General features: G+C 41.0%; 1 long non-coding RNA gene across 6 annotated transcripts in view; it reads left to right on the top strand.

Moving 5' to 3' along the window:
* Positions 1–25,601, top strand: part of LOC105241508 — a 49,014-nt gene that overhangs the window by 18,033 nt on the left and 5,380 nt on the right. For 3 of the 6 annotated variants that reach the window (XR_004626044.1, XR_004626043.1, XR_002144393.2), the window contains one exon: positions 19,782–20,557. The exons of 1 other annotated variant lie outside the window; for it this stretch is intronic. This is a non-coding gene — a long non-coding RNA (uncharacterized LOC105241508). Of the gene's footprint in view, positions 1–5,652; positions 5,916–19,781; positions 20,558–22,469; positions 22,534–25,601 lie in introns of those variants that run through there. 2 more of the 6 variants (XR_002144392.2, XR_004626042.1) reach the window with 2 other exon arrangements.

Here is a 25,601-nt window from a genome sequence, read left to right as displayed (position 1 = left end):
TCTCCTGAGTCTGGCCCCCCACGGGGGCTGCTTCTTATGCGACGCAGCCACGCCTACAGCAAGAGAGCTGAGAAAAGTCCTGCTGCCCCAGCCCCATGCTGTTCTAGGAGCCAGTCACTCCCCTGAAACAGTCAAGGTCCTGTTTTCAGATAGCCAGTCCCGATTCCTCCCTCCTTCATCCCCAGAGGAGGCTGCCACCCACTTTTTCAGTTGAGGTCCCCTCTGTCACTCGAGGTGTTCTCAGAATGGAAAGAGATCAAGCAAAGATAAAAGAGTTACAGGTGGCACAAAGTAGATAACCACTGAGTAGGAGCTGGACACCTGGTCACTCTTACTGCCGTGGACACCACAAACTAATAGATGGCACAACCTTCACAGAGCAGTTTTCTGACCACTCTTGCAAAATGAAGTAGGAGTAAAGCAACGATGGCACAAGTAGGAAAGCCAATGCTCATGGCAAAGACTAAAGAAAATGGTGCCCCATTCCTAGATTACGTGTATGCACAGGCGCTCGCTGTGGCATATCCAAGATGGGCCATGAAGTCGAAATAGCCATTTTAGTCTCACGTGTGGTAACATTTCATCTCTTCAGAGTCCAGCTATCTAGCTACCCCAGGAGCCCAGCATGCAGCGGGAGAAAGGCAGTAGATGAAAATGATCCAAAGAACTCAAATAGATTGAACACGGTTTATTCCCCCAGACCCATATCTTTTCTTCATGGATGAGCCCCAGGACCCTCTATTAGTGATTCCTCTCTCCTAGTTTGTTCACATTTTTCTTGGTTCTCTTTTCTCTTTATTCTTTTTACCTCTTAGTTATACACAGCATACTGATATTACAGGTGAGAAATGGGCTACCGTATGGAATACATAGGAAATAACCAGAAACAAGTCTGACATCAAGAGAGCAGAGTAAAAATTTAAAAATACAGGTGTACTATCTCCAAAAAAATATGGCGGTTTGGTTTCATTTCGTTTATGGGCAAATGGCGCTACAATTTTGAATGATGGCATTATAGCATCAAACAACAGCTGAAGTGCGTGATGATTTCCCTTACAGGTGGAGAGTTAAATTGTTTTCTTGAAAAGAGCAAGAAATGTGTATTACACTATAACAAGAGTCCCACTAAAACATAGTCAAGAGTCAGTTTGAAAACTGAGGGCACTTGGGAGTATAACTCACCTATTTCAAACCACTATTTTATTGTAGTAATTTTTCACTTCAGTTCTGCACATGGTGACTAGATGGCACTCTCAGAAGCCATATGGCTATGTAGTTACGAACTGGAGCTCTAAAATCAGATAGGTCTGGACTCAGCTATTTAAGAGCTGGATGACTGGTTTTTTTAAGATTTTATTTATTTATTTGACAGAGAAATAGCACAAGCAGGGGAAGGGCAGGCAGAGGGAGAGGGAGAAGCAGGCTCCCTGCCGAGCAAGAAGCCCAGTGCAGGACTCAATCCAAGGATGCTGGGATCATGACCTGAGCTGAAGCCAGGCGTTTAACCGACTGAGCCACCCAGGTGCCCCAGAGCTGGATGACTTGAAACAAGTTACATCACTACCCTAAACCTAGGTCCCAGATCTCTAAAAGGAGATGAGTAGCGCCTCATAGAGTTAGCACACAGATGAAATAAGATCAAACATGTCGGGCACTTAGCCCCACAATAATTGTTCAGGAAATGGAAACCATTACTTCTACTGTCTCAATGCTGGAGACAGAACTGTCTAATAACTATGGACTCTGGAGCCAAAATGCATAGATTCAAACTTCAAATCTTCGTTTGGCTACTTACTGTGGTGAGTTAACTTGAATCTCCCTGTGCCCCCATTTCCTGGTCTTTAAGATCTTATTTATTTATTTGAGAGAGAGAGAGCACTCGAGCTGGGGTAAGAGCAGGAGGGAAGGAAGAGGGAGAAGGAGGAAGAGGGAGAGAATCTCAAGCAGACTTCCTGCGCTGAGCCCAAGGCAGGGCTTGATCCCTCCATCCAAGATCATGACCGGAGCTGAAACCAAGAGTCAGATGCTTAACCCACTGTGCCACCCAGGCGCCCTCCCCCCCACCATTTCCTGGTCTTTAAAATGGAGATAGTGGGGCACCTGGGTAGCGCAGTGGGTTAAGTATCTGACTCTTGGTTTTAGTTCATGTAATGATCTCAGGGTCCTGAGATGGAACCCTGTATCAGGCTCCACGCCCTGCCTTCAGTCTGCTTAAAACTCTCTCTCCCTCTCCCTTTGCCCTTTGCCACCACATTAGCGCTCTCTCACTCTCACAAATAAATAAATATTTTTAAAAATAGAAAATAAAGTGGAGATAGTGATTGTACCTCCCTCATAGGGTTGTGAGAGGCTTAAATGAGTTAATGCATAAAAAGTGCTTAGATCAGGCCTGGCACATAGCAAGCACCAATAAGTGTCAACTGCCATTGTTATTAATGACTGGCCATACCATTATTATAAAGCACTTTCTTCCTTCAATTTAGCCATGATTCCCTCGCTCTGTCCTCTCCTGGCAATCATGTCATATACAATGTGTTCTCATTGGGTCATCTTAAGCAAGTCTTAGGACATCATTGTTATACAAAAAGAATAACCTGATACAAATGTAAATACATTCCACAAAAATATTTGTCCAAACAAGTGTTTAACTGAATCATGAATCCTAGTATCAAACAATTCAAGTATCACATTATGTAACAGTAAATTTTTTAAAAGGAAAGAAATTAATAGTGTATGATTACAAAAATAGGTTCCTTATCTCTCTAATTCATGGAGAATTCTAACTACTAAGTCTAATATCTTGAAATCACTCCAAACAGGTGCAATCCAATCACTTAGCATAAGGTGGCGCCAAAGGATGTTTTAATCTGTGGTTCTATGCATGGGACAAGGTGCTCAGCCCAGCAAGAAAGTCTGGGTATACAGAAAGCTTCCAAGTTAATTTGGGCATCCCCCAAGGAGCCTCAGCTATCAGCAGCTTCCTGAAACCTTCTGTGCCCGAACTTCTGAAATTGCTTCATCTTGGGGAAGACCAGGGAAGTTCTACAAAAGTGTGCCTAAAAGCAACCTTTGGTTGTACTGATAGTATTAAACCAGAGCATGCATGTTTGACACCTGCTAGGAAGCTGTGCTATTTTCCCCTTGTTTTATTGTTTGTTTGCTTCATTTCTAGTAAACAAAAGTAACACATACACACTGTAGGAAAGCCATCAAATTTTAAATACAAAAGAAGGTAATCATGCATGATACCACAGCCCAGGGATAACCACTTACCCCTCTCCAATATGTCAACGTCCCAAACTCCCTCTTTCTGTCAGAAGTACCAATATTCTCCAGTGGCTAAATTCACAATATTTGAGGTGTTTTATTCTTCTCTAACAAAAACAATACTATATACCCAGAGCTTTATTTTTTTTCAACAGTGTTTAACTATTGGAAATCTGTTGCGCAACAATGTGAATATACTTAACACTATTAAAACTGTACATTTAAAAAATGGTTTAGATGGTAAATTTTATGTTATGTGTATTTTTTTATCACACCTCAATTTTTTTAATTTAAAAAAGGAAAAGAAAAGAAAAGAAAAGAAAGAAAGAAAGAAAGAAAGAAAGAAAGAAAGAAAGAAAGAAAGAGAGAGAAAGAAAGAAAGACATTTAACCATGAACATTTTGGTGCATTTAGTTCAAATTAATTTAAGCAGTCTTGTCCTTGTAACGAGAGGTGGTGCAAAATGGGCCAATAAGCAAGCTCATGCTAAGGAAATAAATAGAAACCTTGTGACTTGGGGACTCACTGGTCATATGTTCCAAGGAGCATATACCGTGCCTAGCACTAAGCGTAACAAGAGAGCTAGATAGATGTAGAGGTTAAGAGTAGACCTTCAACTTCAGTGTCAACTTCTCCAATGACTTGACAACAAGGTCCAAGCGACCCTGAGCACTTCTTCGGGAAGTCAAACAATAAGAAAAAACTGAAAATGTCCTAGATTAGTCTTTGGCACCCACACGAATTATTGGATGCCTAAGATGTAGCAAAGTAATGAGAGAAAAACTGAGTGAATTGCTCTTTGTGATTCCATCTGGATTTTAGGCTAGGGTGGAGGTAGTGAGGATGTTATATGATGGGCTTTAACAGGTGGAAGTCATACCAAAGGGAGTTTATGGAACCTGTAGAGTTCCAGAGGCAGACTGCATGGGTTCAAACCCTGGATCTGCCACTCACTAGGTATGTGACTAGCTTTGCAAATTACTTCGTGTTCCCCTCTGTCCCCCTTTATAAAGTAGGAATGATCATAGTAATAGCAATCTGTATATAATAAGTATAGTCAATGAATTACTGTGTATAAAGCTCTTGCTGTGGCACTTAACAACCAGAAAGCAGCTGCTAAATTGTAGCTATTAGTACAGATTTTGGAGAGTTTGAAAGCCAGTCCTAAAAGTTTGAGTAATAAACAGCAAGGAGACACAGTGTGGAAGGGAGGATAAAGGCATGATAGAGGATCACAATGGGAGAAACAGACTCTCTTAGTAACTTGGCCTTAGGGTGTCAAGGGTTTGGACTGCAATGGTGCAGCAGGAAGTAATGGGTGTGAGAAATTAATTCATTATCACGAGGAACAGATGTCAGAGGGTTTAGAAGTGGAAAGAGCACCCAACTAGGGGCTGGCATTGGTTGTGGCTCTCTAAAAGGAGTTTTTGGTTTTTTTGTTTGTTTGTTTTGTTTTTTAAGATTTTATTTATTCATTTGACAGAGAGAGAGAGACAGTGAACAAGAGAGGGAACACAAGCAGGGGGAGTGGGAGAGGAAGAAGCAGGCTCCTAACGGAGCAGGGACTCCAATGCAGGGCTCCATCCCAGTACGCTGGGACCACGCCCTGAGTTGAAGGCAGACGCTTAACAACTGAGCCACCCAGGTGACCCTCTAAAAGGAGTTTTAATATTTTCTTTCCATATTCAAATGGGTCAGCTTGCATCATTGCTGTAGGAACTGAAGCCCACCCAGAAAACTGTCGTGCACAATAACTATTGAGATACAAACCCACTGTTATAGACCAAGACTTATTCACTGACATCTAAGAAACCACAGCAATGGTTAGAAAAGTCTTAAGGTAGTAAAAGATGGCTACTTCTGTAGCCAGAAATCTGAGATGACTCTATGGCATCTTCCATGGGACTAAAGAGAAGCCTCCCAGATCCCTTCATGCCCAAGCCTCTCTTTGGTCCCGGAGCACGTTTGCCTAGCTCCTCCCTAAATGTTCTGATTTCCATGGTTAATGTGTGCAGAAAAGATCCTGAAGTGAGAAATAAACCACAGGAATTCAGACTTTTGTTTCAACTTTGGTCATGAAGAATGTGTCCTGAATTTGGGGTGGGGAGTAGGTCAAATCTTAATTTCTGTATTGTAGAAAACTACTCAGTCACTGAAGAGCATCCACCCTTTACCCTCATTGAGTCTAATTTATGTTTTCTGTCAGGAATAAGCAACTCTTGGGTTTGTCTGGTCTTTGGGATGTCCAAAGTCCTCCTCCCCAAGTGAGAAGGCTTTGTAATGTTTTTTAACTTACCCCTTCTCCATGGCTTATCTGAGCTAAGGAGAGAGGCTGGCCTGGCAGTGTCGCCCCACTAACAGGGATTTCTTTCTCTGGCACCACAGATGGGTCAGATGTTGCAACAACCAAGAAAATTATAAAGACTTGAAAACAAAAAGAGAAGCACCAAGTTGATAGTGAACACACCGTTGTGAAGTGATTTAACTGCTCACATGACTATGATATTGGCATTCCTTCCAATGCAATGATTTGCTCCTGTATTTTGTGCTAGTTTTTACTGAAATATTTGTTTGGCTATATGTGTTGTGACTCCCTATATAGAAATTTATTCAAATGTATGTTATGATGGTACTTACTTTGTGTCCATTTTTATTGATACATTTAATCTGTCTGCATACACTGTGCAGAAATTTATTCTAATATATTTTTTATTATAACTCACTTTTTAGTACTAGGACTTAATAAAATATAGCCTCGGGGCACCTGGGTGGCACAGCGTTTGAGCGTCTGCCTTCAGCTCAGGGCCTGATCCCGGCGTTATGGGATCGAGCCCCACATCAGGCTCCTCTGCTATGAGCCTGCTTCTTCCTCTCCCACTCCCCCTGCTTGTGTTCCCTCTCTCGCTGGCTGTCTCTATCTCTGTCGAATAAATAAATNTCTGTCGAATAAATAAATAAAATCTTAAAAAAAAAAAAGATTTAAATAAAATAAAATAAAATAAAATATAGCCTCATTATCTGCTTTTACAATATGACATGTAGGGTAGGGAACTTAATTTACCAGTCAATTTGTGATGTTTTATTCTCTTCCAAGTACCAATATTCAATGGTAATTAATATATTTCTTTAGAACTATACATTTTATATTTTTGCAATGTTAGTAGTAGTATACATTATACACCGTATTATATTTTAAAAACTATATTTCCCTTGTATTTTATATTTCTAAAAGCCACTTTTAAATCACTTTTTTTTAAGTTTGAGTATACTTGACACACGATGTTACCTTAGTTTCAGGTGTACAACATAGTGATTTGACAAGTTTATACCTTATGCTATGCTCACCACACATGTAACTACCATTTGTCACCATGCAATGCTATTATAGTATCATTGACCACATTCCTTATGCTGTACCTTTTATTCCCATGATTGATTCATGTCATCACTGGAAACCTGTGTCTCCCACTCCCCTTCACCCATTTTGCCCATCTGCCCATCTTCTTTCCCTCTGGCAACCACCAGTTTGTTCTCTGTATTTACAAATCTGGTTCTGGTTTTGTTTATTTAGTCATTTGTTTTTTTAGATTCCACATATGAGTGAAATCATGTGATATTTGTCTTTCTTAGTCTTACTTATTTCGTTTAGCATTATATCCTCTATCCGCATTGTCACAAAGGGTGATCTCATTTTTTATGGCTTCATAATATTCCTCTGTGTGTGTGTGTGTGTGTGTGTCTGTGCACATGTACACTTCCTTACCCATTCATCTATAGATGGACACTTGGGTCACCTCCATATCTTGGCTATTGCAACAAACATATGGGTGCATACATTCAAATCACTTTTAATACAAATTTAGAAATTGATCTATTTTGTTTCCTACTTTGCAGACAATCTTATGTGGGTTACTTTATTTGATCTTTATGGCAACCTTAAGAGGTAGGTACTATTATCATCCCCATGTTCTAGGTGGTGGAACTAAGACTCAGCGAGAGGAAGTGACTGACCCAAGTCATGAAGCCAGTAACGGGATGTGGGAGGGCACCAGGGTGCCTCAGGCCCTGTCCCTATCTGTGCAATCCCATCTGCCACAGGGGAACCTCCTGACCTCTGTTGTATGCTTTGGCCAAGGAAAGGAGCAGGTGGAAATCTGAGATTTCGATGCCTGGTGATGTCAACGGTGAATAGAAAGGGTCACAAACAAAAGTCAGTCCATTTAGGTTCCATTTCCATTTCTAATCCCACCTCTACTGCCCAAGGGAACCTAGACAAGTCACCACCTTCTCTGGTCTTGAGTTCCTCAAAGTACAAATTAAGTAGTTTGACTGAATGATCATTGAGAGCTTGTCAGTTCTAAGCAGTAGGAATTAACTTCCCCTCCATGTTCACAGGTGGAGGAAAGAGGTGTTGGAAAGCTAAATTTCTTGGAAGCCTTTTCGATCCTATCTTCATAACATCCTCACACCATACCCTTTATTCGGTACTTACTACATACCGAACATCAGACATTCTCTCATTTAATCCCCTGAAGTATTTTAAAAGGTCACTGGTGTTATTCCACTTTCCAAGAAAAATGAAGTCTCAGAAAGGATAACTGATTTGTCTAAAGACACAGATGGTAAGTAGTAGAATTAGGAGTGGAACTCAAGTTTACCTTCCCTCCAAAGCCCCTGCTGTGGACCAACACACTCTCCTGCCCCTCCAGCCATGCTATGTATGGTTTAGTATGGAGATCGGAGAGATGGGTCGTGCCGGCAGGGAGCCCTCCCACTTTCCTACCTGTGGCTACAAGTTTGTAAGTAAGAATACATTTAGTGTGATTTGTAATCTTTCCAAGTGCCCACTTCCTCCTTCTTCCATCCTCTAAAATGGCTAGGATTAACTGCTCATGAACTACCAGAAAGGATGCAGCACAGGGGACTTAGAAAGACCTGGACTCTATCCTGGCCCCACCACTGTTGTGACCTTTGCAAGTACAGATACTCTGTAGAATATACTCATAAAATAGGGGCACCTGGGTGGCTCAGCTGTTAAGCATCTGCCTTAGGCTCAGGTCATGATCCCAGGGTCCTGGGATCAAGCCCTGCATCGGGCTCCCTACTCGGCGGGGAGCCTGCTTCTCCCTCTCCCACTCCCCTTGCTTGTGTTCCCTCTCTTGCTGTCTCTCTCTGTCAAATAAATAAATAAAATCTTTTAAAAATATTTTTAAAAAAGAATATACTCATAAAATAAAAACTGAGAGTATTTCCTCTGCCTTCACAGGATTGTTATGAAAATTTATTCAGCCATTTATTCATCCATTGAACAGATAATTCTGGAAGGTATAACATGTGAATGGTACTATTCTGAATGCTAGTAATAAAATGGTGAACTACATAGATAAGACTCTGCCCTCACAAAGGTTATATTCTAATAGAAGAAAACAAAAAATAAAATGTGAACAAATAAGCAGGGTAATTTCCGACTGAGGCAAGTCTTGTAACTTACCTCATATGATCCAACTCCATTATGTCATCAATAGTCCTTGATACTGACATGGTTCCAGCTACTTATTTTGCAAGAAAAAAATTATGTTTTCCCACACTCTTTTGCCCTACAAGCATCAGCTTGGACTTTGTAGACAACTTCCTTGGACTTACACTTCTTTGAAATAACTGTCATTAAGTAAGCAAGTAACTGTCATTAAGTAAACAGAGTGACTAGAAGGAGGGAGGCTGTTTTAAATGAGGATGGGGGAGGGGAACCAGGAAGGAATCTGGAAAAGGTGACAGAAATCTAAAGTATGGGGACGCCTGGGTGGCACAGCGGTGATGCGTCTGCCTTTGGCTCAGGGCGTGATCCTGACGTCATGGGATCGAGCCCCACATCAGGCTCCTCTGCTATGAGCCTGCTTCTTCCTCTCCCACTCCCTCTGCTTGTGTTCCCTCTCTCGCTGGCTGTCTCTATCTCTGTCGAATAAGTAAATAAAATCTTAAAAAAAAAAAAAGAAAAGAAATCTAAAGTATGAGAAACAACCATTTAAGCCTTCCAGGCAAAGGGAACAATATGTACAAATGTCCCAAGATAGAAATGAACTGAGCATGTCCAAGGAAACGAAGGAAGGCCAATGCTGCTGGAGCACAGTGGGCAAGTGTCAAGAGGTAGAAACAAGGAAGGAGAGAGGCACGTAAAGTGGTTTTAATTTTGAATGCAAAGGGCGGGGGGCGGGGGAGTAGTAGAGGGTCTCAAGCTAAAGGAGTGACATGATCTGAATAATTGTTAAAAGAGATCTTTATGGCTGGTTTGTGGACAATGGATCAGGGTGGAGAAAAGAGGCAGCAGGGACCCGGGAAACTAGATTAAAGGCTATTGTTGAAGTCAACAGAGAAATGATGATGGCTTAGACTTGGGTGAGGCTGGATGGTAGAGGAGAGGTGGCACACAAAGGGAAGGGAGGAATCAAGGATGACAAATGAGACAGTGTAAGTGCAAAGGATTGCTCAACTATAACGCACTGTACCAAGCTAAGGAACTATGGCTAAGGAATTATAGCAGAGAAGATTCCTGATGGGAAAGAGGTAAAGGTTGTTGCTCAATACCCTGAATACAAACTTCTCCTACTCCTTGACTTGCCTACGTCGCACCCTGCTATATGGAAGTTCTGTTTCAAAGGCTTGAAATGAGGGGCCTGATCAATTTCCAAACCATTTATATCTTTTCCCCCCATTATTTTGCTGACGTTCTTTCCTATGAAAAAAAAAACATTAAGCTTACCATCTTAACCTTTTTTAAGTGTATAGTTCAACTATTTTTAAGTGTTAAGTAGGCTCACACTGTTATGCCACAAATCTCTAGAACTTTTTCATCTTGGGAAATTGAACTCTGTACGCATGAAACACTAATTCCCCACCCCTCTTTCCATTTATATCTTATTTTGAAGATCCAAACAACTTTATTCATTCTCCACAGACTGAGGGACCATCCCTTGGTACTCATCCTTCATATTTGAAAATGGCACTGAAATTAATCAATGTCTGAAACACCCAACTTAATTGGATTCTGTTTTCAAAGAATCTTGATTAATTAAATTAAAAGCCATGATGTCTAATGCCATGATTAAGCATTCTCTGGTATCTATGACTCAGTGTTTCAATGAGGGGATATCAGCATGTTTGGTGAGATCATTCTTTGTGTTTTACGGTCCGTGCAGTCAGCACAGGACATACAGCATCCCTGCTCCCCACCCTCACTAAACAACAGTAGCACATCCAATCATTGTGACAACCAAAAACACCCCTTCACATTTCCAAACACCCATGAGTGTTGCCTCATCTGACCAGAGATCCACAAGTTGTACATTTATTAGGTTCCCTGACTCTGGGGAATCTCATCTATCTTAGTCATATGATCCAACTCCCTTACAACGTCAATAGTCCATGATACTGATGTGGTTCCAGTTACTTATTCTGCAAGAAAAAATTATGTTTTCCCGCACTCTTTTACCCTACAAGCATCAGCTTGGACTTCGTAGCCAATTTCCTTGGGCTCATGCTTCTTTGAAGTAACTCACATTAATTAAGCAAGTCTTACAAAGAGAGTCCTACCCTGCTTTGCTCACCAGCTCACCCAGTTCTGCCACCACCCGTGCTTTTTATTTTCTTACATAGATCCAAGGAGGGGTGTGTCCAGGAGCACAGCAGGTGCCAGGAAGGGACAGGGTTAGAGGAGCTCACATGACAAATGACTGGTTCTAAAAAAGAGAACTTGGGTAGGGGCTATCACCACCATCACATGATTGCCACAAGCTACCTTTTCAGGGCAGAGGGCAATGCCTTGAAGAATAGCCTGATTTTGTCAGAGGGAGATGGTGGGGGCAGGGGGATGGGAATGCAGCAACTTTTATCAGACAAGACACAACGACTGGCTCCTGCCCAGCAGGTTTCACCGGTTCTTCTGGTGTTGGGAAGTTTGATCTGATAGTAAGAATCAAGGATAGACTACCTCCCAGCTCTGCCTCTGATTCATAGCAGGTCTTTCTTCTTATTGTCAAGGATTATTACACACCAAAGTAAGCCACAGCCACCAAACTTGAAAATTGGCTTCTCTGGGATCCTCCCAGAGAAAGGAGATATTCCACCGCACACAGTTGTGAAATGTCTGTCATCTCCAATTACATCTGTACTTTTACTTCACATAAGTGATGACAAGTGGTATGTATCATGCCATGATGAGATTGCATTATCTACCTCTTGTCATGACAAGACAGACAGTTGCCCCATTTTCACTGAAAGATACAAAGCTAAGGTATGTGGCAGACTGTGTATCCTTTTATTTTTTTTTTCCTGGCTCAAACATCAGTTTACAGTAACATAATCTTCTGTGAAGTCTCATGGGGAGAGAAGCAATTTGGATGTCCTCACTATAACTTGATTCACAGCCCCTGTTGAATGCAGCAGACACCTCATGTTACCGTCTTATCGATTCTGGAAACCCATGATAGATGCCTCACCTCCTCTGCATTCTGCCTGCAAGCATCTCTTTACCCCTTTTCTTTCAACCTCTCCCCCAGTCTCAGACGGGGGATGTATTGCTTCCTTTCCCATCTGCTCTCTCTGCCACTGTCGATCTTACCTCCCTCCTTCAATTGAACCCTCTCTCTCTCTCTGGCATCTTCACTCCCTTCAAATTCACTGGCCCTTCTCTTCTGTCTATCCTCTGAAACAAGCCTCCTCTGTCCTAGTCATAAAACAAAGCAAACAAAAACCCTTGGCTCAGCTGCTCTGTTAGTAGACTACCCTGCTCCTAAACTTCCTTTCCTGCCAGACTTCTGGTCTCCAGCCATTGCCTCCACTTTTGTATCATCCACTCACTTTAATCTAGTTCCGCCTCCCAAGTTCCTGTGAATCTACATTCTCCGGTGATGTTCACCTCGGTTCTACAGTTCTCCACTGCTCACTATCCCCTTTTGCGGAGGTTCTCTTTTCATCCCAAGACAGTTTTCTAATCAGTCCTCTTGTCTCTTTTTTCCTTGTTCTTCACTAATTTTGTCCCTTGAGCCACACCCCCCAAAATCTCACCCACACCCTCAGGTCTTCCACTGCTCAATCCTAGCCTTGCAGGGCACTTGTAAACGTTAGCAGCTGTGCCTACCCAAGTAGCATGTCCCCGTTTCACAAACTTCGCTTCCTGAACTTCCACAGGTGGAGACTAGATGTCTGGCAGGGGAAAAAGGCCTGATTCATCCTTAGCCTTGTTCCCCTTGACTTCGCTGTCCATCAGCCAGTTGCTCATTCTACCGTTTCAGACTTACCTCCCCCTGCAGCTTATCACCCGGTTCCATTTGGGCAGCACATTTACTTCTTAGATCTGGGATCCTGAGTTTTCTCCTGACGTTTAATTTAATTCTACCTTTTAACTACCTCCTAAATATTTCCCCTTAATTTTTCTATCATCAGCTCTAACTCAACGCCTAGAAATAAATGTATTTACCCCTGGGGGAGTTGAGGGAGTGTGGTTTTCTTTCTGACTCACAAATTGCTGTCCATGGTATCATCACTTAAATTTCCAGTCATTTTTGCTTCCTTTTCCTGCTGTAGTTACCAAGCCCTCTTAATTATTCCTCCATACTCCTCATTCCTTTCCTTTCTACTTCCAGTTCCAGCATCTTTGACTTCTGTACCCCCATCTGCTAATAGACAAATCTGCATACCCCATTCACAAACATTTGTTGCCTTTCAGTTACAAGTAACAAACCCAGTTCAAACTGACAAATTAAAAAAGAAATGTATTGGCGCACATCTAACCAAAAAGGCCAAGGGTCTCTACTTTCAAGCATGGTTGAATCTAGGTACTCAAGCATTGTCATTAGGAATATTTCTACCTTCATCTCTTGGCTATGGGTTGGCTGCACTTTTGAGCACAGTCTCCCAAAATGTGACAAAACAGCCACCACCTCCTGTGGGCTTCTACTGAAGAAATGTAGCATCATTAGCAGAAAAGGAGTACGCTTTCTCAATTCTCCAACAGAGCCCAGGGTGATGTCAAGCCACCCAACCTCTATAGATTCAGAGTGGGAAAAGCAAGGTTCCTATAGAAAATAAGGGTGCTAATGGGTGCCTGGGTGGCTCAGTTGGTTGAGTGTCCAACTTGGTTTCATCTCAGGTCATGATCTCAGGGTTATGAGATGGAGCCCTGTGTCAGGCTCTGTGCTGGGATGGAGCCTGCTTGGGATTCTCTCTCTCCCTCTCCCTCTGTCCCTCCCCCCTCTCTCTCTAGAGAGAAGGAAAGAAAGAAAGAAAGAAAGAAAGAAAGAAAGAAAGAAAGAAAGAAAGAAAGAAAGAAAGAAGAAAGAAAAGAAAGAAAGAAAGAAAAAGAAAGAGAGAGAAAGAAAGAGAGAGAAAGAAGGAAAAAGAAAGAAAGGGAGAAAAATAAGGTTGCTACTGCAAGATGAGGTGATGGGTTTTCAGTGGGCAAAGGCAGCAGTTGTCCAATATGCTCTCATGACTGTATAATAAAGTAAAATTCCCTTAATCTGACATTCTAGATTCTTGTCCCTTAATGTGGCTTAAAACTTCCTATCTTATTTTTTCACCCCTTGTTCAACACAAGCCTTTCCCTTGAGCCAATCTTTTTTTCCAGCTTTATTGAGATATAATTGACATACAACACTACATAAATTTAAGGTGTACAACATAGTGATTTTATACAAGTATATATTGCAAAATGATTACCACAATAAGGTTAATTAACATATCCATTACCTCATATAGTTACAAGTTTTTTGAACCAATCTTAACTATTCATCATCTTCTGTTATCTCCATAGTCTTCCTGTCTCTATATTTTTACTAATGCCACCACCCCATCATCTCTTCAAATTCTACCCAAGATTAGTCTACCCTTTTTTTGATCCACCTAACCACCCAGATTGCAGTGATTTATTATTTTACTCACTCAAATAACACTTACTGACTATAAGCCTGACCAAACAGAGTATCACCCAAAAATCAGAAGTAGGAGACAGTGTCTATTGTCAGATTGTGGACACTTAACCAAAAGATTGGTAAAGATGGAAAAAGCAGCTGTGAATATAAATATTTAAAATGAGAAGATAAATTACAACTAATTACAAATTTTGAAAAGTTGACATATCACAAAATCACAAGATCCAAAAAGCAACAATTTGTTAATTAATTAACCACCTGGCAACTCTCTATAATACTTGTGTGGTACATTTTTGGCTGTGTACTCTTCAATCAGCTCTTCATTTGACAATTATTTTGTAACATTTCCTATTAAAAACTAGAATGACAATTCAGTATTTCCTAGGCTTTCTGAGGCTTTTTGCTTTTTATCATTGATACATTGCAACACTGATTTCAGCTTTGCAGCTCATCTTTGGTAATGTCATGTAAATATTTCAGATGCTATTAAATTTGGGGAAAGCCCTATCATCAAATATTTTTCTATTTATGATGTATAATATTTGGAAAATTTTTTCCACAGACTAGCTTCTCACTCTTTATATTTTAAAACTTGCTGCTCCTCCATAACACACTGCCTATGGTACTGGTCTCTGTGCAGTGCACACACCGTGTGATGAGATTCTGGCCCTGTACTTCCAGGTGGAGAGCTCTGGGTGTGAGTCAGCACAGAGATTAGTAGGAATATGCTTAGAAGCATCTTCATTTCCTACACTGGAATGGCTAGCAATAACTTTACCCATGGAGGTGACGGTGAACCATCTAAATATATCTTACTAAAATCTTCACTAAATATATTTCCAGCTCTGCTTCTGGCTCTGACATTTTGTGAATAGGGGTAAACTTGTGTGCTTTGGAAAGCAGCTTAACCCACTCTATGTCAGGCTGAAGTTATAAGGTGGAAAAGCCAAAAAGAAAAGCAGGAGCTGGGAAACTGATCCAGTCATATTCAGGGTAAGAAAAGCTTCCAACCCCACCTGAGATTGCAGGGGGTGAGGGGCATAGCCCCAGAAATCAAATCCCAGGTCTCCTTCCAGCAGGTTCCTTCTCATACTCCCTAAACCTCACCAGGCACTCTTCATTGCAGAGCACCTCCTTTCCCAAAAGGGAGAATTCCAGAGCAACAGCTATGGGTGTCCCACTGCCAAGGTTTGTCTAATCACCTAGACTTTTTCCATCAGCCCTTCCCAGTTCAAAGAAGTGTGAGCTCAAGGAGATTGGCCAGAATATCTGAGCTGTTGCTTATAGTGGCAAAAGGATAAGCTGTGTTAAAATAGAGTATCCTATGCCTATATAAACCAGTTCTCAGGCCGCAGTGGCAGCTGACACCAGCCACCCCACACTTGATCACCAAGGGCATCAACTTCCCTTCCCTTTCACTAAGCTGAAACAAAGGTGGCAGTTTTTTTTTTTCCGAAATGAATTTTAATATATGAAAAGCAAGCCAGAGGTGTGTTTTTAGTGTTCTCCTGTTAGAGCTGAAACTCAACGTTTAGGTGTCATTCTCCTTATGTGGGATAGTTCTTCTACAGAAGAACCAGACCTCCAAGAACTGTGCAAAGGAAGGCCTGGCCTAGAATAACCTGAAGTTTTTGAAAACTGCAGGCTTCCATCCTTGATCCTTGATCATCCCTTTGAATGACTTTAAGGATCAAAATATGTGGTTAATACAAAGCCAGGAGAAATAGTGAACTCATAAAAGGAGCCTAATATTTCCTCTTTAATTTTTCCGGGCTTAGAATGCAGAGGGAAAAAAAGAAGGGAAAAAAGAGAAATGTAGAATACTGTAGTTGAGTCAAAACTTCTCCAGAAGCTTGCAGAAGTACAAGAAGATAAAAACAGGTAACATTTTTTGAATGTTACTATGTGTCAACCACTATTATAAGGGCTTTACTTATGAACTGATGGTAGAGGCTGTGTATTAGTTATCATTAACTCACTTGACAAGGTTGTAAGGATTAGAAACACACTGTGAAGGCGATCTGGCTGGATGTATGTCACCTTATTGATTGCCAGGGTTGATTCAGCTGATCTGGCTGGCTAGGTAGGCGTCCCCTTCCTCCCTCATGGCTCCATGTGCGTCCCTTCCAAAGCTGCGCGCTTGATGGAAGAGGACGACCTTCCCTGAGAGAGGAGGACCGTTCTTCATCGTTCTTTGGTCAAGGGTATATGAGTAGCTGCACTCCCCTGCTAGAACCTCCAAACAAGCTCTCGAGGATTAGAAACACATTGTACTTGGCACATAGTAGTCACTCAGTAAATTTTAGCTAATATTGGTTTCTAAAGAATGCTTGAAAGGATCTGCCCACTTTAAAGTGATTCTTTGATTTTGGGTGGAGGGATGTGAATAAAGGTAATAATTGCCTCTAGTTAGTTGTAAGACTATCAGTCTGAGGAGGGGGTGGTCTTGTTTTGTGTGGTCCTGAAGGAAGGATAAAAAACAATAGGTGGATGTTATAAGTGCTGGTAAAAAAAAAAAGAAGAAGAAGAAGAAAAAGGAAGAAGTGAGGGGGAAAGGGAGAGAGGAAGAACAGAGGAAGGATTTAGGGGCTGCCTTGAGAAATAATGAGCACCCACATGTTTGTGGGGCTATTCTAGAAAGGACAGCACAGCAATACAGACCTCTAACAAGGATAATTGTAAAGGAAACTCAAGCATCAAATAAAGAGATGTTTTTACCATCTCCAGTCCACAGATGGCTTGAGATATCAAAGTGAGCACCACGGAGACCTTTCATCAGGCCTCAGCCTCCCAGGACAAAGTTTTCCTCCAAATGGAGTTCTGATTCATGAAGCAAAGGATAAGACTAATTCCTATATAAATCAAAAAGTAACATCCACACCATTTGTTTTTAAAAGCTCCTTGAAATTAACAAGAGAGTAAACTTTTCCCTATCAGCCCAACATTCCTGAAGCCAGTAACTCAGGGACATTTTTCCCCCTTCTGCTGTCATAGGAGAGTGGATAATATTTGTAAAGCTTTAGGGAATTCATTAGTTAAATGAATGTGATAATGCAATTCTTAGAAAATGCTGGATCTTTTTTGCAAAGTAAATAATTGCTCCTCCTGTAATAGCAAATTCAACACCTATAAACATTTTAAAAATAAAACACGAGACAAATATAAGGTGCCATTTTTATTATTTTCACAGTCTCATTCAACACCTTCCTTGACAAAGTGAACTTCATTATAGAAACTTATTCTTCTCACTTTAAAGAACCAACTTAGAGCTTAAAGAACAAAATCTATGTTAACTGGATAAAGTATATTGCTATATAAAATATTTTATAAAAATGTTATAAAAGTTCATTGTAACATAGTCTCAGAGTCACACTTCTGATTTTCACTTGATTTAAAATCAAATCCATGGCAAACGCAAACCCTATTGAGGCATTTTGTAGAATGTTATACACTTACCTCACAGATACATATCTTAGTGTATAGAATGGAATTAGCAAATGGTAGTAAAATGAGTTGGTGTTAGAGCTAACTGTCTGGTTCAATCCTGGATCCACCACTCACTAGCTATTAACTTTATGCAAGTTACTCAAACTTTTGTGCCTTACCTCTAAGATGGGAATGATGAGTGTCCAGCTCTTAGGGTTGTTGCCAGTTAAAGAAAGCACAGGCTTGTAATAGTTAGTCAGGTAGTACTTAATTAGTAGTTAGGTACCATTGTTACTGGTACAAATACTAAAGAAGGAAGAAAATGCATCACAAAGATTGAGATGCTGAGTTAAAATACAGGACCCTCAGGAACCAACTAGAAAATTCTAATGCCCACTTACCAAATGGTGTTATCCCCCAAAGTAAGTACCTATGTTGGCAGGAAGAGTTAACATTTTATTTCAGAGACAGAGATTTCTTGTTTGCTCTTGCATGCAGGCATCGAGGCCAGCAGTACCTTTTGCTAGATACATGTGAGTGTGTGGGTGTTTAGGGGCTGGCTGTACATCGGAGTCTCGTAGCAGAGTTCCACGTGATTCTATAGTAAGGCTTTTCCCCTCTGGTGATTGAGATCACACCCAGCAGCTCTTCAAGGCAATCACACTGTGTAGCACATGGTGAATTTTCTGAAGTCTCGGTATGATGAGAAGCAAATATGTCAAAAATAGCATATACAATACTTTTTAACAAAAGAATAAGTAATAGTTATCCATAAATAATTGATAGGATGGATTACATACCGTAATCATTTACAGTGGTACCTCTTTCTTTATAAAAAATAGTAATAATAGCTAACATTTACTGACTACTGAATATGTCAGGCAGAGTTCTAAGTACTTTACATGTATTTTTTCATTCTATCCCCACAACAACCCTGTGAAGTAGACACTATTATTATCCTCATTTTATGGAAGTTCTGAGAGAGTAAGTAATTTGTTCAACATCCCACAGAAGTTGTGAAGGCAGGATTCAAACACTGGAGTGCGATTTCTTTCTTCTTTCTTTCTTTCTTTCTTTCTTTCTTTCTTTCTTTCTTTCTTTCTTTTTTTAAAGATTTTATTCATCAGAGAGCACAAGCAGGAGGAATGGCAGGCAGAGGAGGCAGAGGGAGGAGCAGGCTCCCTGCTGAGCAAAGAGCCTGATGCAGGACTCGATCCCACGACCCCGGGATCATGACCTGAGCCAAAAGTAGCCGTTTAACCGACTGAGCCACCCAGGCGTCCCTGTAGTGTAATTTCTAAGCCCATGTTATTAACCATCTCGTCATGGTGTAAAGAGATAAATTTTCAGTCAACTCTTCACTTTCCAAAACGAGTTTCCAGGAACGGTTTTACCCTCATATTCTAATACTTCTAAAATATAATTTATAAAATTCTGTATCACGCATCTGAGGAGCACATCATTTGCATAAAATTATTTTTCATTAGTTCACTCTGGGAAAAATAGCATGTTTTTCTCCTTTTAAGAGGATTTTTTACCTTCAAGTTATCTAGTTAAATACCTTTAAATCAAACTATACATTGATATTTACTTAATATACTTAAAATACAAACCAAAAATAAAATGTAAAATCCAAACCCCAAAATATAATCATCTATTTGGATATGCATATATGTTAAACATAGTTTCCTACGCTAGAGAATCCTGCAAGGTACAAACAAATTTCAAAAAGACTATGATTTGTACCTTCAAAGAAATAAGATAAAATATTGAATCCATGAAACAAAAACAAGGTGTGTGTGTGTGTGTGTGTGTGTGTGTGTGTGTGTGTGTGTATGAAGTTTGAAATGCCTCCAGGAGCTGAAGAAAAAGAGAAAATTCCACAAAGCAGCACTGAGCAGACCTAAACCTCATCTACAGGCTCTCCCCAGCTCCAGGAAGCACTGGAAATTTATACCAGAATTGTGTATTTATCTTTAATGTAGTTTACAGTGAACTATATAGAACTTTCATTCCAGAGTAGATTTAATCAAACATAAATGCCTTTATTGCCTTTATGAAATTCCCAAAGTAAAAACCTCTTTGAGGGACCGGTATAGATCTGTGTCATGATAATTTTTTTTATTATAATTTCTCCATTGTTCCTGTTCTCTCCTCTTTCAGTTTCAAGTAAGAAGGAGTCCTTTGTAACTTCCTGCTTCGGGAATTTTTACCAAGCTGCAAACATGTAAATAGGAAGTCAGAAGCTCTTCTGGTCTTTTGAAAAACCTGAGTCCATAGAAGACATTACCCTGGATGTCTTGGAGGGGAAGAAGAGAGAGAAAAGCATTTTTAAAATCAGAAAAGAGACAGCAAGCTGAGATTCTGAGAGATTAGGCAGGGGACAAAGGTCAGTGTGTTCTGTGGAGTTCCTGAGACTTGCGGCACGTCTTGATGGCCGAGTCCGTAGGACAAAGCGAGACCTCCGAGGGAAAGATTTACAGTGCTCCTGAGGACGACAGACCCTATGCACAGGGGCCGGAAGAGTCCCCGCAAAATTCTGCTTCCCCAGGCATGGTCCAGAAGCACCTAAGCCCTCAGACCATGCTGACGAGACACAGGCATGCCCCCAGAAACCAGGGTGGGCCATTGGTCACTGATCAGACAGTGTCTCCCCAGAAACTTATCACAGTCCTGTGGCCAGAGCCAAACAAGACAGTGAGTGAATTCTCTGCCTGTTCTGCGGGATGTGGGCAAAGAGTCAGATTTCAGTTGGTTTAGGGAAAATAAAGAAATGTGGTATTTCCTACACAGCTGTTTGTGACCTGAAATTCATTCCCATAGCAATAGGCATCTGGAAGGGATGGATAGCATCCCCTGACTTTCACAGACACAGTTTTGGTGACCAGAAGAAATAAATTCAGGGGCGCCTGGGTGGTTCAGTCAGTTAAACGCCTGCCTTTGGCTCAGGTCATGATCTCAGGATCCTGGAATTGAGTCCCCTGTCTGGCTTCTTGCTCAGCGGGGAGTCTGCTTCTTCCTCTCCTTCTGCTCCTACTCCGCTCCTGCTCTCTCTGTCTCTCAAAATAAATAAATAAAATCTTTTTTTTAAAAAAAAGAATTTCAGATAACCATCCCCTCTTACAGAATTATATCTTAACAAGTTTAAATAAATAAGTAGAGTGGAGAGGTTTTTAAAAATTACTGGGAGGGTTGCCTGGGTGGCTCAGTCAGTTAAGCATCTGCCTTCAGCTCAGGTCATGATCCCAGGGTCCTGGAATCGAGCCCCACATCGGGGAGCCTGCTTCTCCCTCTCCCTCTGCCTGCTGTTCCCCTTACTTGTGTTCACTCTCTCCTGTCAATAAATAAATAAAATCTTAAAAAAAATTAGTGGGAGCAGTTATCATTTCAGTTCTGACTGTTGGGGAATGTTGGCTAGTGAATTAAACTTCAAAGTATGGAGAAATTGGTAAATTGGTATAGTTTATTAACTTTGATAGCTGAAATATGGATTGGCAGTATATATCATGGGCTTTTCAAGAGACTTATTTAAGACTGCTATAAAGGTAAAATATTGGCTTCTAAGAGAGATCTTTCCAAAAGATTAAAAATCCAGTTTGTGTTTCCAACATACCTCTTTTTGCTTAGTAACATTACAGAAGAATGTAAGGTATATTCTATATTAGGTCAATTTTTATATTTTATTTATTTTGACCCATATGGAATTATTGGTGAATTATTAAAATCCACATTGGAAAATCAAATATTTCAGTTAATTAATGTTTTCATGCCTTTTTAAATTTCGGAAGTCATAGTTAGGGAGTTTATTAACATAACAAGAAATTTAAGACATCAAGATTAGTGCATAAGACCAGATATGAGATACCGTTTCTTGATGTAAAATAATATTGATCAGCATGGATTCCTTGCTCAAATCAAAAGAAGCATTAATAACAACACATAATCTGTCAATTGCAGATAGACTAAAACTATTAAATAACCTGAAATTAAATTTCACCTCTCATTCCAGAAACATAAGAAGGAAGAAAGAAAGGAAAGAAGGAAAGATGGAAGGAAGAGAGGGAGGAAGGGAAGGGTAAAAGGAAGGAAAGGAGAGAAGGAGTAAGGAAGGGGCAGGTTGTCTTACCCTAACAATCTCACAGTCTAGTTGAGAGAAAAAAACACATCTGAAAATAAAACTCATAAACACAATCACATGCTGGGTTTGATCCCATGATCAGCTGATACACTATTTCATTAAACAGGCTGAAAAATAAATAACCACTTCACTTTTGTGGGATATTTTATCAGCTTTAATCAGGTGCCAAAATGTATGTCAACATCAAATCAAGGGTAAGGAAAAGAATTGAGGACAGCTGGAACAGGTCATCAAGGAAGTGGTTCTCTACCGATTTCGTCAAAACTCAAGGTTATGTTTAGGGGCGCCTGGGTGGCTCAGTTGGTTAAGTGTTTGACTCTTGATTCTGGCTCAGTTCGTGATCTCAGGGTCCTGGGATCTAGCCGCGCATCACTGGGCTCCGTGCTCAGTGGGGAGCCTACCTCTACCTTGCCCTCTGTCCCTCCCTCCACTTGTGCTCTCTCTCAAAAAAAAAAAAAAACCAAAAACAAACAAACAAAAAACCCCTCAAGGTTAACTTTAATGTTTTCATGTCTCTCATTTTGTTTTGTTTTCATTTTCTACTTTTTCCCCCCTCTTTTGTCTTCTCCTCCAGCAATGAAAGCCAGTAGGCTTGTGTGGTTTTGAAGTAGTGCAAAAGGGGCAAAAAGACTTGAGTTTGAGTCTCACCTGAGCCATTCCTTGTTGCTCTTGAGCTGGGAAGTTAAATTCCCTTCATGTCTATTTCCTCACAGGTCAGGGGAGATGACAGTGCCAACCTCACAGAGTGATGATGAGGGAAACTGCAGTCAGAAAACCAGCACCTGACACAGGGTAGGCATGAAACCGGGGGTGCACATTATTCTTTCCCCTTTGGAAAAAAGATGAAAAGAGGAGTCTTTGTTTTACAGCGGTGCTTCTCAAACTTTATCATGTATATGAAACATTTAAGGATGTTGTGAAAATGCAGAGTCTGATTCAGTAGGTCTGGGGTGGGGCTTAATATCTGGCGTTTCCAATATTGCTGGTCCTGGGACCACATGTTGAGAAGTAAAGTTTTAGAGGTAAAAAGAACATGGACATGGTCAAAGGAATAATATTAATATGTAGGGAAATAAACCAACATTTATAAAATTCCTTTAGGCTTAGAAATGTATACAGTAGATACATCTTTTTTTTAAATCCTCAAAATAACTCTGAGAAGCAGGTTTTATTACCATTTGACAGAGCGGGAAATCAAGGATCAGGTATACCGGTTCATAAGAGATCTTGCAATTCCAAAGCTCACATTGACTCTACACGGTGAGAGAGGACAGACGATCAGACAGATCAACAGAAAGAGGTAAGGACATGTGAGCCCACACAAAGAGGGGATGGGAGTAAGTGACCTCTAGAGGGAAAAGTGAATCCCCTGGGATTTGGGAGTGCATTTCATGGTGAGAGCAGAGATAAGAGGGCAGGTACAGTAAGCCCTTCACTTTCCCACTGTCTCCCATATGCCCTCAAAAGCCAGAAGAACATCTGTTCAAGATTCAACCCTTTTCTGTCAAATCATTGGCAAAGCACTAGTGCAACTATTGCCTTCCATGCAATACAGGCGTGGATCTGGACCAACTTCACCTCTCCTAGTTATTTCTATGGTTACCAAGATAAGAAAGGAAATGCAATGAGGTCAAAAGGAGGACAATCAAGGACTGCATTTCTGAGGGGACNGCAATACAGGCGTGGATCTGGACCAACTTCACCTCTCCTAGTTATTTCTATGGTTACCAAGATAAGAAAGGACATGCAATGAGGTCAAAAGGAGGACAATCAAGGACTGCATTTCTGAGGGGACTTTTCAACCACCGAGTTTAGCGGAGAGTTCATATCTAATCTAAAGTTCACATTGCCCTAGCAAACAAGAGCTGGAGCCAAAGAATGAGTCTATGATTATAACGAGGTCTAACAGGTGACAGTCATGTGACAAGAAAAACGTACCGCCATAAATGTCTTATTGAAAGGCAGCAAGTATCGAAGTGTTTAGGTTTTATAAACTGTGGACCTCAGTACAGACACAAAAAATAGAACTATTTTAGATAAACTCTAACCCAAATAGACCCAAATTGGCCAATTTCTTTAAGTTTTCATGAAACCTATTATTGTTAAATGGCAAAAATTCAAATGATGTGTTTTATTATAGTACCAACTCCCTTCCCTGAGGGTATAGAACCTGAGAGGAATTGCATTGGATGAGTCTGCTTCTTTGTTTTCATGGATAAGATCTGGGTAAGATGATCCCCCAGGCCAATCTTGAGCAAGGAATCAAAATAATACCAGGAAAATGGTAGAGGGAAATGGTCAAGAGAAAAGCAGAACCAAATTTATGACAAGGGAAACCGATGTGTATTTAGTACTGTCTACATATGTTAATTTTATTTCATCTTCACAAACCTGTGAACAAGGTGGTGATGTGCCCATTTTATAGATACTAGGACTGAGATTGAGATAAATTTTTAAAAATTAAAAAATTAAAAATAAAGATATTTAGATAAATTCATTAATTTGCTCTTGGTCGTACTACTGGCAAAAAGCAGAGTCCAGATTTTAAAAGAAAAAGACATGCTCTTGCAGAGGATGTGGGGATTGTGGTAGAAAGTGGTGATTGCCTCCCTATATCAATTCTCTTCTTCCTTAACAGAATCTCAATTTTTACCTGGGAGCACTGTTATTTGGAATAAAAGACTGTTTCCTAACTTTTTGTAGCTGATTGTGGGCACATGCCTAAATTCTGGACAATGAGAGGAAAGTGGAAAGGTTCCGTGGGACTTTGGGAGGTATTGATAGGCATCTCTCCAGCGTGGTCATCCTGACTCATTGACCTCCCTTTCTGAGTCCCTGGTTCTTATTGGTCAGGCCACTCCCAGTAGGCCTGGACTCCAGCTGTGAACTCCCTCACAACTAGTTGAAACCTTTACCCTTCCCAGCCCCAGCTTAATCCCTACCTGTTCTTCCCCTGGGGACAATGCTCATCTGCTCCTCTGAGCTCCCCATGATGAAAGTGAATCCTGGACACCATGTGAGCTCCAAGGACCCTCTATTCCTATCTAACTTCACCAAAACCAGCCAAGGTTCCAGCTGGTCCTTGGTGCCTGATCACACCTCCCTCCTGAGCCTCTGCGGGATTAGAGCCCAGCCCTGGACCTCAGCAAGTTGGCTGGGAGTTCACTATCTCCTGGCTGCTTCAGGCTCTGTTTCCAGGGCTGGCCCATGGTACGCTTCACCTTATCGCAAACACGCCTCTCTGCTTTACAGTCTTAGGCCCCAGAACATCTAGAACTAGAGCTGCTTGCTCTTCCCCTTCAAATCGGATCCCCTTTGGCCACGATGCTTGCATGAAACAAACCTGAATTTTGCTTCAGGCCACTGCTCCACCCTCAACAAGATATTCCCAAGCCATTATGCCTTCCACTGAGCAAAACACCACACATGCTTCCTAGTTGGTATATACCTGGCCAGGAAGTCACAAATGTGTCTCAGCTCAAAATGTTTCCTCCTTTCTTAGTGTTATCCTTCAGAATGCCATTCTTCAAGGGAAGGAGAGGGAGCAAGGGACAGAAACCCATCTATGGTAATGAAATACACCCAACCTAACCTCTCTAGATTTTATCTACATATAAATATATAAAACTAGGTCAGTTTTAAATTGTAGAAGTATGCCTAAAATCTGACCATTAGTTTCTACTCTCTTGTCAATAGATGTGAAATTGTATTCTAATGTCAAGATTCTAATTAGATCAAGAAAGGTGTTGGGGGGGGCGCCTGGGTGGCACAGCGGTTAAGCATCTGCCTTCGGCTCAGGACGTGATCCCGGCGTTATGGGATCGAGCCCCACGTCAGGCTCCTCC

The sequence above is a fragment of the Ailuropoda melanoleuca genome, chromosome 1 (assembly GCF_002007445.2).
Source record: "Ailuropoda melanoleuca isolate Jingjing chromosome 1, ASM200744v2, whole genome shotgun sequence".
NCBI lineage: Eukaryota > Metazoa > Chordata > Mammalia > Carnivora > Ursidae > Ailuropoda > Ailuropoda melanoleuca.
This window is presented reverse-complemented; position numbering and strand designations above follow the sequence as displayed.